The 12,285-nt window shown below is 47.7% G+C and overlaps 1 protein-coding gene across 1 annotated transcript in view; it reads right to left on the reverse strand.

Moving 5' to 3' along the window:
* GRIK4 (glutamate ionotropic receptor kainate type subunit 4) overlaps positions 1-910 on the reverse strand; it is a 317,557-nt gene extending 316,647 nt beyond the window's left edge. Inside the window, exon 1 of the mRNA XM_075073557.1 lies at positions 881-910. The gene's annotated coding sequence lies outside the window, so the exon portion shown is untranslated. The remainder of the gene's footprint in view (positions 1-880) is intronic.
* Positions 911-12,285: the final 11,375 nt, after the last annotated feature.

The raw sequence follows: 12,285 nt of genomic DNA on the forward strand, positions 1-12,285 counted from the left end.
TCTCCTTCCAAAACTCCCTCCCATCCCCCCTCTTCCACCTATTCATCTCTCTCTCCCTCCCCCACTCCACACCCCCTTCATCCTTCACCCTCACCCCTCTCTAGAGCATCCTCCCAGCCCTGCCTCTCCCCCACAGCATCACTTCCCAGGAGGGTTATCTTGCACAGTATCTATTTTTATTAACAGGTAATTTTTTAAAACATTTTTTTGATTATCATTATGAAAGATCTGCTGGAAATCTGAGTCATTTCAAACACTTCAGAGCCTGCTTCTCACCTCCCCAGCCATGGCACAGCCAGCTCTTGCAGCCCAGCCTCTTCCAAAGAGGCTCACACAACTGGACCCAGCTGTCCCCAGCTCCTTCCCCCCCTCCTTCCCCCAACACCCATCTTCTTCTCCCAGCTAATACAGGGACCCTGGAGTTGGTTTTTCATTTCTTAGCCACCATTCCCCTCCCGGGTAGATTCTGGTGCCTACTTCCTCTCCCCCAGTTATCCTCCCTCCTCCTCCTCCTCCTCTCCCCCCCTGCGATTGGGCCCCCGGGGATGATCCTGAAACCCAGAGCAAAAGGTGGCCCCGATGCAGAGGGGACGGGGGATAAAGAGGACGGTAGGGGGGGGCGAGAAGAGGCGCTGGGAAGCACAGGAGTCCAGGGGGGCGAGGGCGCACGGCTCCAGCGGGGCCCCGGGCAGGGCACAGGCTGCATGGGGCGCAAGGAGGCAGAGCCCCGTAGCGGGACCAGGCGGGGACGAAGCTGTCTCTCCCCTGGAAGCGGCTGCAGGAGCCCCCGAGCCGGGGCTGGGCGCGGGGCAGCGGCGGTGCACGGCAGCCGGGGGCCGGGGCTGGCACAGCTGAGCTGCAGCGGCGGCCGGTCTCTTACCTGAGCGGCTCCCCGGGGCGCCGGGCTGGGCAGCTGGCAGGAGCCGGGGCTTTTCCCGCAGACTCGGCAGCGCTCTCACGCCGATCCGGCAGCGGCAGCAGCAGCTGAGAGACCGTGTCGGGCAGCACCGGGGAGGAGCGGAGGGAACAGGGGGGGCCCCCGGCAGGCGAGGCAGCGGAGTGGAAACCAGGGGGGCGCCCCCGTGGAGGACCGGGGAACTTGCACGGGGCTAGGGGCTGCAGTTGCAGGGGACAAGCACTGACACAAACAGGTCATATTACTCATGGGAATAGCTCCATTCAAGACAAGAGGCCAGATTCTCAGCTGGTGTAAACTAGGGTAGCCTCAGTGAAATAAATGGAGCTCTGATGATTTACAGCTGTTGGGGCTTGAGTACTAGGGGACTACTCACACAGGTAAAATTAAACAGCTGAGCATTGGTAGAATGCAGGTTTGTAAGTATCTATTGGGTTTCCGGGCAGGTTTGTAAGTAGGAAGAAAAAACAAGAGAGCTAAATAACCCTTGTAGACCTCACTCATGCAAATACTTTTTGTAAAGTGAATAGTTGTGGGCCAGGTCCTTTGCTGGTAAGCTGTTTAGGGCAAGAACTGTCTTTTCATTGTGTACAGAACCTTGCACCATAGGTTTAAAACCATCAGTAGGCTCTATGTTTATGCAAATAAAAACAGAGAACATCGTTCTGGAGCGACAGTCTTCAGCCACTACAGCAGCACGGCGGGGGGCAGTATCCGGAGGGAGAAGGGGGCAATACCCGGGGAGGGAGGGGAGCATGGCGGAGGGGGATCAGTACCCGGAGAGAAGGAGAGCATGGCGGGGGGGCAGTATTCGGAGGGAGAAGGGGGCAATACCCAGGGGGAGGGGAGCATGGTGGAGGGGGATCAGTACCCAGGAGGACGAGGGAACAGTACGTGGGGGGGGTCAGTACCCGGGGGGAGGGGAGCACGGCGGTGGGGGGGCAGCACGGGCCAGGCAGAGCGCCGCACCCCCATGCCCCTCTCGGGGGGGACGGCAGGAGTCTCTGGAGAGGGGCGCGGGGGCCCCCTGCTGGAGCCAGGGGGAAAGGGGGGATGCAGCCGAGGGGAAAGGGGGTCCCGGCCACTAGCTGGGAAAGCGGAGCGGGGGCTGCGTTCCAAGGAGAAGCGAAGTGGGGGAGCCGGTTAGTACCCCGGGGGAAGGATGCGCGGGGGCCCAGGATGCTTCTCTGGCAACGCTGTAAATACAGATAAAAACGAGGGGCCTGGCTTGGGGACGTGCTGAGCACGCACCCTCTGGAAAGCAGCACCCCCTGCGCAGGTGCCTGGCGCTGGCCAGCCCCGATTAGTAACCGCTGTGAAACCCCCGGGCTGCAGATTGCAAATGATCAGATTTCCCGAGCGGACACTGTTTCCTTCCCTCCTGCTGGCCAAGGGGGTGTGAGAAGGTTGGAGCTTTGGACACGACCGGGTTAAATGCCTTTGCTCACACCCACCACAATCCTCACCTTCAAGGTTAACATCTCCCCCTCCCCTAACACACAGTGCCGGGAAGCCATAGGACATTTCCACCCACGGCAAAAACAATTCCTGCACCTAGTGTTTGTCAGTCATAGAGTCAGGTCAGATAGGAGTGGGCAGAACTGGGCCCTTCGCTTACTGTAAAACAACACAAAAACACTTTGTATTAGCCCAGAGGGCTGCAGTAACACTGCTGAAAGCATCAGCCCTAGGGCGCATTGCTGTCCAATACTTTAGTTTTGGTTTATGAGGGTTTTGAATGGCAAGAAACGTAAAGCTTTTACACCTTCAATTAACTGGACTGGTGCAGTTAACAATAATGAGCTATTATTTCTTCTCTATATCATCTTCCTCTCCTGCTGGGAAGAAACAGCATTGAGAGAGATGAGAAATGGGAACAGCTTCCCGGGGGGGGCGGGAGGGGCGGAATGCCTCTGCCACAAAGACAAATTGCCCATGAGAGCCCCCCGATGCTTTGAACTCATCCCTTTCACACATCGTTTCTCTTAGGACAATAGTTATAAGTTACTTACTCCTTGAATCATCCCTGCAATAAGAGGCCAGCCCAATCATTTAGTATTCTCTGTGTGAAAGAGCATTTCCCTAGCTCCGGGCTGCACTTGCTTTTCGGTTACATCTATGGCCCCCAAGCTCCTAGACTCTCGGCTACCTGGGCTGCAGCACTGACGAAAGTAGGGGAATTGCACCTCAGTTTGAATAGAGGGGGGGAAAGGTGGCAGGGCGGTGCTAGGCAGAAAAGAAAATGAGGCTAGAGAGAAGTAGAGGCTGGATAATTTTGTGACCAAGACCCGCTTCTGCACTTAAACAGGCTAAAAGAGGGAGGAATCACCATGGCATGCTTCAGGGCAGAAGCTGGTCATTGCAGGGAGTCAGTATAGACCAGACCGTGCTGAGGGCTGAGTTCCTGCCACCCGTGTTGGCATTTTCTGGCTGTGGAGTAGGTTACTTTGCCACCTGGGTGGTCTCTGAATGGCCTTCTTTTGCACTGAATATGGATAGTCTTGGGGAAAGTCCTTCCAGTTGTTTTTGTGAGCTTCTGTCTTAGGGGTAGGGTTGTAAAAAGATGTGAAGAGAACAGGAAAGCTAATGCAAAGTCTTGACTTTAGCAACTTTCAGGGTCAAATTCCCAGCAGGTGTAAAATCAGCATAGCTCTAGTGAAATCAGTTAAGCTCTTTCACCTTACAGGAGCCAAGGATCTTCCCCTTAGCATTTAATAAAAAGGGAGGTGTCACGGAGTCCCCAGGCGATGCTCTGGAACTGCTCCCCACAAAGCCAGTCAGGACTTTGCGACGGAGCTGATCTCCCTTGGAGCGACTTGTTCAGGGACAAAGTCCACGTCTTAACCTCCTGGTCTCTCCTTGGAGATTCAGCATCCTCTGCCCCTCCGTGCGCTTCCACAGCAGAGCCCACCCAGGCGGGTCTGGGAAGCCAGGAGTCTGCACCCCCACTTTGCAGTCAGACGTGACTCTCAGCTAGCAAACGAGGTTTATTCGATACAGGAACGAGTCTAAACAGAGTTGTAGATCAGCGAACCAGACCTCGGCCGGTGCATTTGGGGGGCCGTGAGCCAGACCTAGTCTGCCCTTCACCCTAGTCCCAGCAGCGTCATGAGATACCCACCCTCCAGCCTCCTCTCTGCTCAGCCTTTCCGGCCAGGAGGTCACCTGAATCCCTTTGTCTCCAACACCTGCAGTTGGCAACTTTGCAGAGGAGGGGCCCAGGCCATCAGTTGCTAGGAGACAGAGTGCCAGGCATTAGGTGCGCTGGCCCTTTGCTCTGCCAGATACTTAAGAACTGCCTAGGGGACACTGAGGCACCAACACAGTATTCAGAGCAAACATTAGGAATAGTCCCAGTTCGTCACAGAAGGGAAGTGGAGAGAGACCATTCCCCAGAAAGAAACATCAGAAAGACAAAGTCAGCATGGCAGAGGTGCTAATCCCCAAGGACTTGGCACGGAGGGAAAAAGAAACACGGAAATGCTGGTATGAGTTTCTTGTTCTCCCATTTCCCCCCAACGTACTCTAAGCTAAGTGGCAGTAGCCTTGAGGTTGGCTTAGAACTAGGAGAGCTCCTTGCCCTCTCTCAGTTGTGGAGCTCAGATTAGTAGGTGCTGCCATCATATATTTACTGAGACCACCACTGGGCCTGGGAGTCTATTGAGAGTGGTGCCCTACAACAATGCTTGAGAGAGAAAGACAGACAACCCCTGTCCCAGAGACAGAAAGGTGGATATATAGTTCCTGACTGAGGAGACAGTCTGTGGTTTGGTCCCTGCTGAAAGTTTGATCCGCATTGCTATGGCAGTTGGGGCATGAAACCTTCTCCTAACTGACGTTACTATGCCAGGAAATACGCCTGCATAGACACAGCAGTATCAATGGAGACATTTTCTGGGCTTCTCTCTCATGTTGTTCAGAGAGAAGGTGTTCCTACACTGACACAGAAACCTCAGCCATCAGCATACACACAGCCTAGGTACAGCAGTATGGTCGCTGCAGCGTAGACAAGACCTACATTTAAGGTCACCGTGCTCAAAGCTACCTCCACTGTATGCAGTGCAGTGACAGAGCTTCTGTACTGTAGCATAGACACTTCCGTTCCTACAGTGACGGAAGGGGGCTGCTGGTGGGGTAGTGCACCCTCCGCCTGAGAGCCGGCAGCAAGGTCAGTGACAATTCTTCTGTTTACTTAGCAATATCTGTACTGCAGCTTAACTGCATTGCTTAATTTTTCACACCTCTGAGGAAGGTAGCTATTTCAACCTATGTTTTAGGTATAGACCAAGCCTCACACTCCCACTTCAAGAGATGTTGTGAAGATACTGAGGCTTACAAGGCACAGAATGAAAATCAGACAAATGCAAGGGAGTGGTCAAAATAAGGGACTAAAAATAATGCTGATAATAATTGCCCTACTGTACCAGACCAGGGCTCAATCTAGTGCAGTACCTGTCTCTCAGAGTAGCCAACAGCAGCTGTTTCAAAGAAAGGCACAAAAAACCTGCTGAGGCAGTTATAGGATAATTACTCCAATTTATAACTAACACTGAAATTTGCAAAACAGTTTAGTCCATCTAATAGTCTATCATCCATTAAACCCAACAGCCTAGCCCAATTTCCCCCATCACTAATAACACTGTGTTCATTTAGGTGTCTATTATATAGCGAAACAAATTACTCCTGCACTTTCAACAGCACATAGAGTATTCTTCTCTTCTTATCTTAACCCAGCATGTCTTGAGCTCTGCACCATGTAAACAGCTGCTGCACTTAATTCCAGAGGTGGCTACATTTCAGTGGCAGAATAAATAAGCTCAGTCCATAGGTGATAGTTAAGTCTATAAAGTGTTGTGAAATTTTTCAGGATGAAAGATATTACAGAATCCAAGATACCTAATTTATCTGAAATATAGAGGGGGGGGGAAAATCTGTTAAGGGTGTAGGATTTTTCCTTGTTAATGTTCAAAACGATATTTTTGCCAATAGGAGAAAATATTCAAATTACATAATTTTACAAACAAGCTGACTATTGAAAGGACAGCTCTAGTGTAGTTAGCACAGAATGGTAGTCGGAAAAAAAACCCATAAAACTAATACTATATTTCCAACCAGAGATAGCTCCACTCAGTTAATCAGACCAAGTGTGTAAATAAGGAACATTTATGAAAAATCAACTGGCTTGCTTTTATTTGAAAAATTAGAAAAATCTGTTCAAATGTGAAAGGGGAACACAGTCCAAAGCAGAGCTGTGATCCCAATCTCACAAGCACTGACACAAACAGGTCATATTACTCATGGGAATAGCTCCATTCAAGACAAGAGGCCAGATTCTCAGCTGGTGTAAACTAGGGTAGCCTCAGTGAAATAAATGGAGCTCTGATGATTTACAGCTGTTGGGGCTTGAGTACTAGGGGACTACTCACACAGGTAAAATTAAACAGCTGAGCATTGGTAGAATGCAGGTTTGTAAGTATCTATTGGGTTTCCGGGCAGGTTTGTAAGTAGGAAGAAAAAACAAGAGAGCTAAATAACCCTTGTAGACCTCACTCATGCAAATACTTTTTGTAAAGTGAATAGTTGTGGGCCAGGTCCTTTGCTGGTAAGCTGTTTAGGGCAAGAACTGTCTTTTCATTGTGTACAGAACCTTGCACCATAGGTTTAAAACCATCAGTAGGCTCTATGTTTATGCAAATAAAAACAGAGAACATCGTTCTGGAGCGACAGTCTTCAGCCACTACAGCCTTAAACTACATTTAAATCTTGGCCTATACGAAAAAGACTCCATCTCCCATTATCAGTTCCTGCATTGCTCCTCTTCATTATGGGCCTACTGGCCAGTGCTCCCTCCTCGTGGCATTGCCTAACCTTTAAATAATTAGTTTTGCAATCACAACAGATTTTTTTTTTTCTCCCTTGGAACACAGCTCTGTGCCCTGACTCACAAAAATTCATTCCTTTAATAGATGAACTTGTGCTACAGCCAAGCCAAAATCCTACTCTTCCCTCATTGCCCCCCTGCCCCCAAGCTCTGATTTGTACTTTTCAAGCTACACATTGCCTGAACACACTCTTCTTTTTACCTTCATTTTTATTCCTGTTTCTCCAAGAGGCCCTCACTGAGAGTGGAGCTGCCGTGTAGGAGGTGCTGATTATACCACAGTGAGATTGTTTGTATGCAAACTAGCTTATAATATCAATAGACAAGTCCAGGGTAGGAGAATGGAAACATTGCTACCCCCATGTTTCAGAGTGTGAAAGGAGGCAGAGACATTAAACTGGCAAAGAGCCATTAAGCCCAGATCTTCAAAGGGAGCCAGGGGCCTAACTTGCACTGATTTCAAGTGGGAGTTAGATGCTCAAATCACACTATGGATCTGGCCTTACATAACTTGCTCAGGGTGACCTAGGAAGTTTGTACAGAGCCAGGAATTGAACTCAAATCTCTAAAAACCTAGTACAATATTGTAACCATAGGAGGGTTTTTTTTTTAAAAAAAGACGCATACAAGATAATAAAAACACCACATTGCTGTTTGCAAAGTTCTGTCCTTGATTCAGATCTGTCAGATTCTTTATTGTTCTGGTGTTCATTCCCTTGTAATTACAACTATCAAAAGATGTTTTCTTCTGTAAGTTTCATTCATGTGCCAAGAAAAATTAAAAGTAGTCATTAAAGAAAAAAACACTCCTCTTTGAAATGTGGTGAAAGCACAAGACTAAAGACTTGAAAATGAGAACACACTCCATCAACAGGACACACCCTGCAGGAAGAATGAAATTGACTTCAGAGAGCAAAGCTGCAGTATGGTTTAGTAGAGCAGAGACTAGCTGGCAAGTCACAATACACAGAAGAGGTTCTGGGCCCAGTAATGCCACATGACTTTGGAGAAAGCATTTCTGCTCTTCGTACCCCGTCTGACCCTTTTACAGTGTAAATAGACGAGACAATTTGTTGAACCCAGTTCATCTTTTGCTATATTTGTACAGTGCTAGCACAATAGGGCCCTCCAGGCAGTACTGTAGTATAAAGACTAAATATCTGCTCAACAGAGTAACTGTGGACACCAAAGCGATGACTGTTCAAGAACACAATGAAGACTGATAGTTGATAGATTTCAATTGGATTGGGCTGAAATGGGCAGAATTTCTTTCCCTGAAATACAAAGTATTTTAAACCCCTTTGAATGAAGCCGGAGAAGTAAAGAACCCAAACGAAGCAGCAGCTGCAAAAAGCTGAAAGAAACTGGGTCGAATTTAGGAGCCAAAGTTCAAATCCAGAATTGTTCCTGAAAGGAAAAATGGAGGGGAGCCTTGTTTCAGCACACTCCAAAGCCATGCCGCTAAGTTAGCGGGCGAAGCAGAGGGATGGCTTCCAGTAACTCATGTTCTAGTCCCACATTGGACTATGATTCACTCTGGGACCGCAGGCAAATTGCTTTGGTCTTACTTTTCAAAAAGTATCCATTAATATATAATGCCTCCATTTGTGGCCACCTTTTTGGACTGATTTTCAGAGATGTGGAGCACCTGCATCTCAGTGCTTCACAGTGGAAGCCTAAGTACATCAACTCCATGAAAAATCAGGCCGAAAGTATCTCAAAGTTGGGCCCTTACCCAGTGAGATGCCCCAAATCTGTGGAAGCTTTTGAAAATTTATCTTGTCTGCCTCTAGGATTCTCCTCTGTGAAATATCAGATACATACCCATCTCATGGGGATTTGGAGTACTAAGTTTGATAAAGTTCTCCACAAGGAAAATATTATAGACACAGGGCCAAGTCCTCAGCTGATATAAAACTCGGCAGAGTCCACAGACATCAGTAGAAACACATTGATTGACAGCAGCTGTGGATCTGGCCCAGCTTAACACACTCCCTTTATTATTTCAATAAGGCTAACCTCCAATGTTCCACAATCATATAACCCTGCCAAAAAAAGAGACTGGCTTCAAACTAATGAGATTTTCATTTTATATATTTGCTTCCTCCCCCACCTTTTTATTCCAGTTTCTGGGTCTTTAGGGTGCTTTTGGGTCAAGTCTTTTTCTGTAAGCAAAAGGACTACAAATGCACTAAAGAAAAGAAAGCTGAATTTCTTACATTCGCACAACTCTAGCAGCTGAGGCTTTAAGAAAACCACCAAATATTACACCACTTGGCAATTTATTACTATGGAATCTGACCAGACACAATCCTCAAGCATCTTACTTTAAAGCAGGCTCAAGCTGAAAACATTTCCACCACCCCTTCAGCTGTGGAACTGGGGAGGGGCTGCTGAAGTACCAGGTCCCCTGGAATAACTTGTATTTAATTCCTTACACCAAGAACCAAAGCATACAAGAGTCAATAAATGTAGATAAGATAGGACAAGGACACACATCACTGAGCAGGTGGTTTGATCAACACAAGAACCTGGCTGTAAATCAGTAGACACCAGGATACATGGTGAAAAAATAGCAAACCCCTCATCTAATTAGACTTCAGAACTGGGACAGGCCAGGGGAGGTGTGCAGATATGATTTCAAAGCAAAATGGAAAAAAAAACCCACAGTAGGCGTGTTTAATCCCATCGTCCTCATAAGGGTCGCACTGAGGACAGATGGAAGTCCGTAAGTACACCTTCGAAATGGCTAGGAGGCAATATTCCAAAGTGGCGACTGGAGAACACAGAGCTTTCCTTCTCATGTTAATTCAAGACACTGTGTTGTTTCAGGCTAGGAAGCAGAACCTGTATTGCAATTTCAGTGGAAGGATGCCACCCCCCGCCCCCAGGTTAATATCCTAGTATAATAACTTCCCATAGTCTGAATTATTGCAAAACCTCCAGAAAGCAGACAGAAATGTAGATTTACTCTCCCATCCATGGAGCTCCATTTAATGCCACTTATTCAGCAGCTCTGAGTAAGTATCAACAAGAAAGTTAAAACACTGATGAGGGGAAATGCTTCATGCTAAATAGGCTACAGACATCTGGAGACAAACCAGTTCAAGGATTTAGGGTGTTGTATTCCACAAAGCCCAGCTGATGATTTGCAGCTGTAAAATAGCAGCTGGGACAGGAAGTGCAGACCAACAGAGGCTCTCACATTGGAGAAATACTGAGGGAGGCATGTTTCACAGTTTATGTTCATAGTTTCTTGGATTGTGCCATGAAAAAGCAATAGTCATGCCCAGAAAGGACAGGAATGGTGCAGGACACAGTTTCCAAAATTGCTTGCAAAGAGGAGGCCAAGGGAGACAGTGGGGTTGAAAACTTATTTGCCAAGTTCTCAGCCCCAACATCGACTTACAGGCCACCCCAGGATCATTTGGATGGTGCTAGCGGTAGCCGAGGCTCTCACTGCTCCAGCTGATGCACTGCTCCATCTACCTTCTTTCTCAGAAATCCCCTTAAATTTTCTTGTCTATGACACGTCTCCAGGGGACCTAGTCGCTGTTCTCCAGTTGCCAGTCACTGGGGTTCTCTCTCCGTGGCAGTTTATGGGATGTGCTGGCAACAGGCCAGGAGTCAGAGCTGCCTCTAAGCAAAAAAAACCAAAAACCCACAACACCCATACACCAAACAAACATTTTTTGCCTATACTTCAAAGTTGCTTGATAAAAATTGATGGAAGTTCATCAGCAATGAAAACCTGCCATGCAGCTGATCAGCATTAAGCTCACCCTGTGGTTACAGAGACAGATCAGCCATGGGTCCACATTGTGTGATATTGTAGCTCTCTGATCCTCAGCCTGCACTATCAACTCCCCTGCTAACAAGCTACTGCAGCCTGAACTCTGCACTGGATGGCTTCAGCCTTCGCTAAATTTCTCCCCAATCTTCCCTACGCACAGGCAAAGAGACTTCTTCAGCTGCATGCACAGTCCTGGTCCTTAAAATCCCTCCTGGCCTGCAGGGTATATTTTATTGAATAGCAGAGTTCATCAGGAGAAATCTTTAAAGGGCCATTGCTGTAATACATTACCAAAAAGGAGTCCAGAGGCCAACACCACAAAAGGCACATGGCCCCCCAGCACTTTCCAGTGGGGACAAGGATTTTCCTTCCTCTTTTTAAAATCAAATGCATTTGGAAAGGTTTGAAGCGGGAGATTATCATCATCAAAATGCAGACACACCCTGGATGCCCCTCTCCAATCCCTCCCACTTGACTTGGGCAGTTACCGTCTGTAAATATTTCATCATGCCTAAACTGGACATATGAGAACTTCCTACTTCTGTTCGACATGTTCTCACTGGCTCAGCCTGTTTCTCTGATGATGCATTCACTCAATAACCAGACCAGCTGGCTGGATCACATGCCAGAGACTAGACAACTTTCATTTTAGTCCAATCTTCATAAATATTTGAGGAAAAATAACGGCATCGACTAGCTAATGAAAGGAAAATGTCATCAAGAGACAAGCTGGGTGTGGGGAAATCCAACCCCATGAAAGATCTTCACTGGTACGAGACAGTATTTAAATCCTGCCCTTGCTCTTTGGAAAGTAGCACTAGCCTGCTTGCCAGTTTACTAAAAACAAGGCAATATTTAGGATGCAAAGAAATGTAGGGAAAAAACATCCAAGAAGTGAAGGATAATTTTACGGCCCCATGGGAAGAGCAGGGAGTGGAGCACATTGCACTTCTATAGCAAAGGATCTCAAAGCCATTTGCAAACTTGAGCTGGCAAGGTCTTTGAGACATGGACAGTCTTTTTATTGTGTCTGTACAGCATCGAGCCCACTGGTCCATGACTGAGGTTCCGAGGCATCACTGTTAGGTACAAATAAATTATATTACCAATGCCCCAACATCCCCATTGGGTAGGCTACATCATGTAATGCTACAAATAGTGCGCTAGAGAATTTAAGCAGACTTGTCTAAAGTGTAACAAATTTGTGTTGGACTCGGAGTCCTGGCTCCCACTTCCCTGCTTCAATAATCATGGCAGCCAGCCAGCCATCAGGGCAATGAGTCCCAGAGAGACTTGGTCCTGCAGCCAAAAAAGCCCTGAAAGAGAGAGCATCTTCTGATTTTTACAGTCCTCCTCCTCCTCCCCCTCCAGCTAGGCTCAAGGGCACTGGCTGCTGGAGAAGTCAGAGAGCAGCACTTGATTGGTTTATTTTGAATACATTTATTTACAATAGTGCAACAAATGGAATAGACAAAACTAACATTTAAATAGGCAAAACACAAACAGCATCATTAGAAAGCACAGAGCTCAGATGACCAATTGTAAAAGACGGTTACTCACCTTTGTAACTGTTGTTCGAGATGTGTTGCTCATATCCATTCCAGTTAGGTGTGCGCGCGCCACGTGCACGTTCGGAGAAACTTTTACCCTAGCAACACTCGGTGGGCCGGCAGGTCGCCCCCTGGAGTGGCGCCG

This window comes from Chelonoidis abingdonii, chromosome 18 (assembly GCF_003597395.2).
Source record: "Chelonoidis abingdonii isolate Lonesome George chromosome 18, CheloAbing_2.0, whole genome shotgun sequence".
Classification (NCBI taxonomy): Eukaryota; Metazoa; Chordata; order Testudines; family Testudinidae; genus Chelonoidis; species Chelonoidis abingdonii.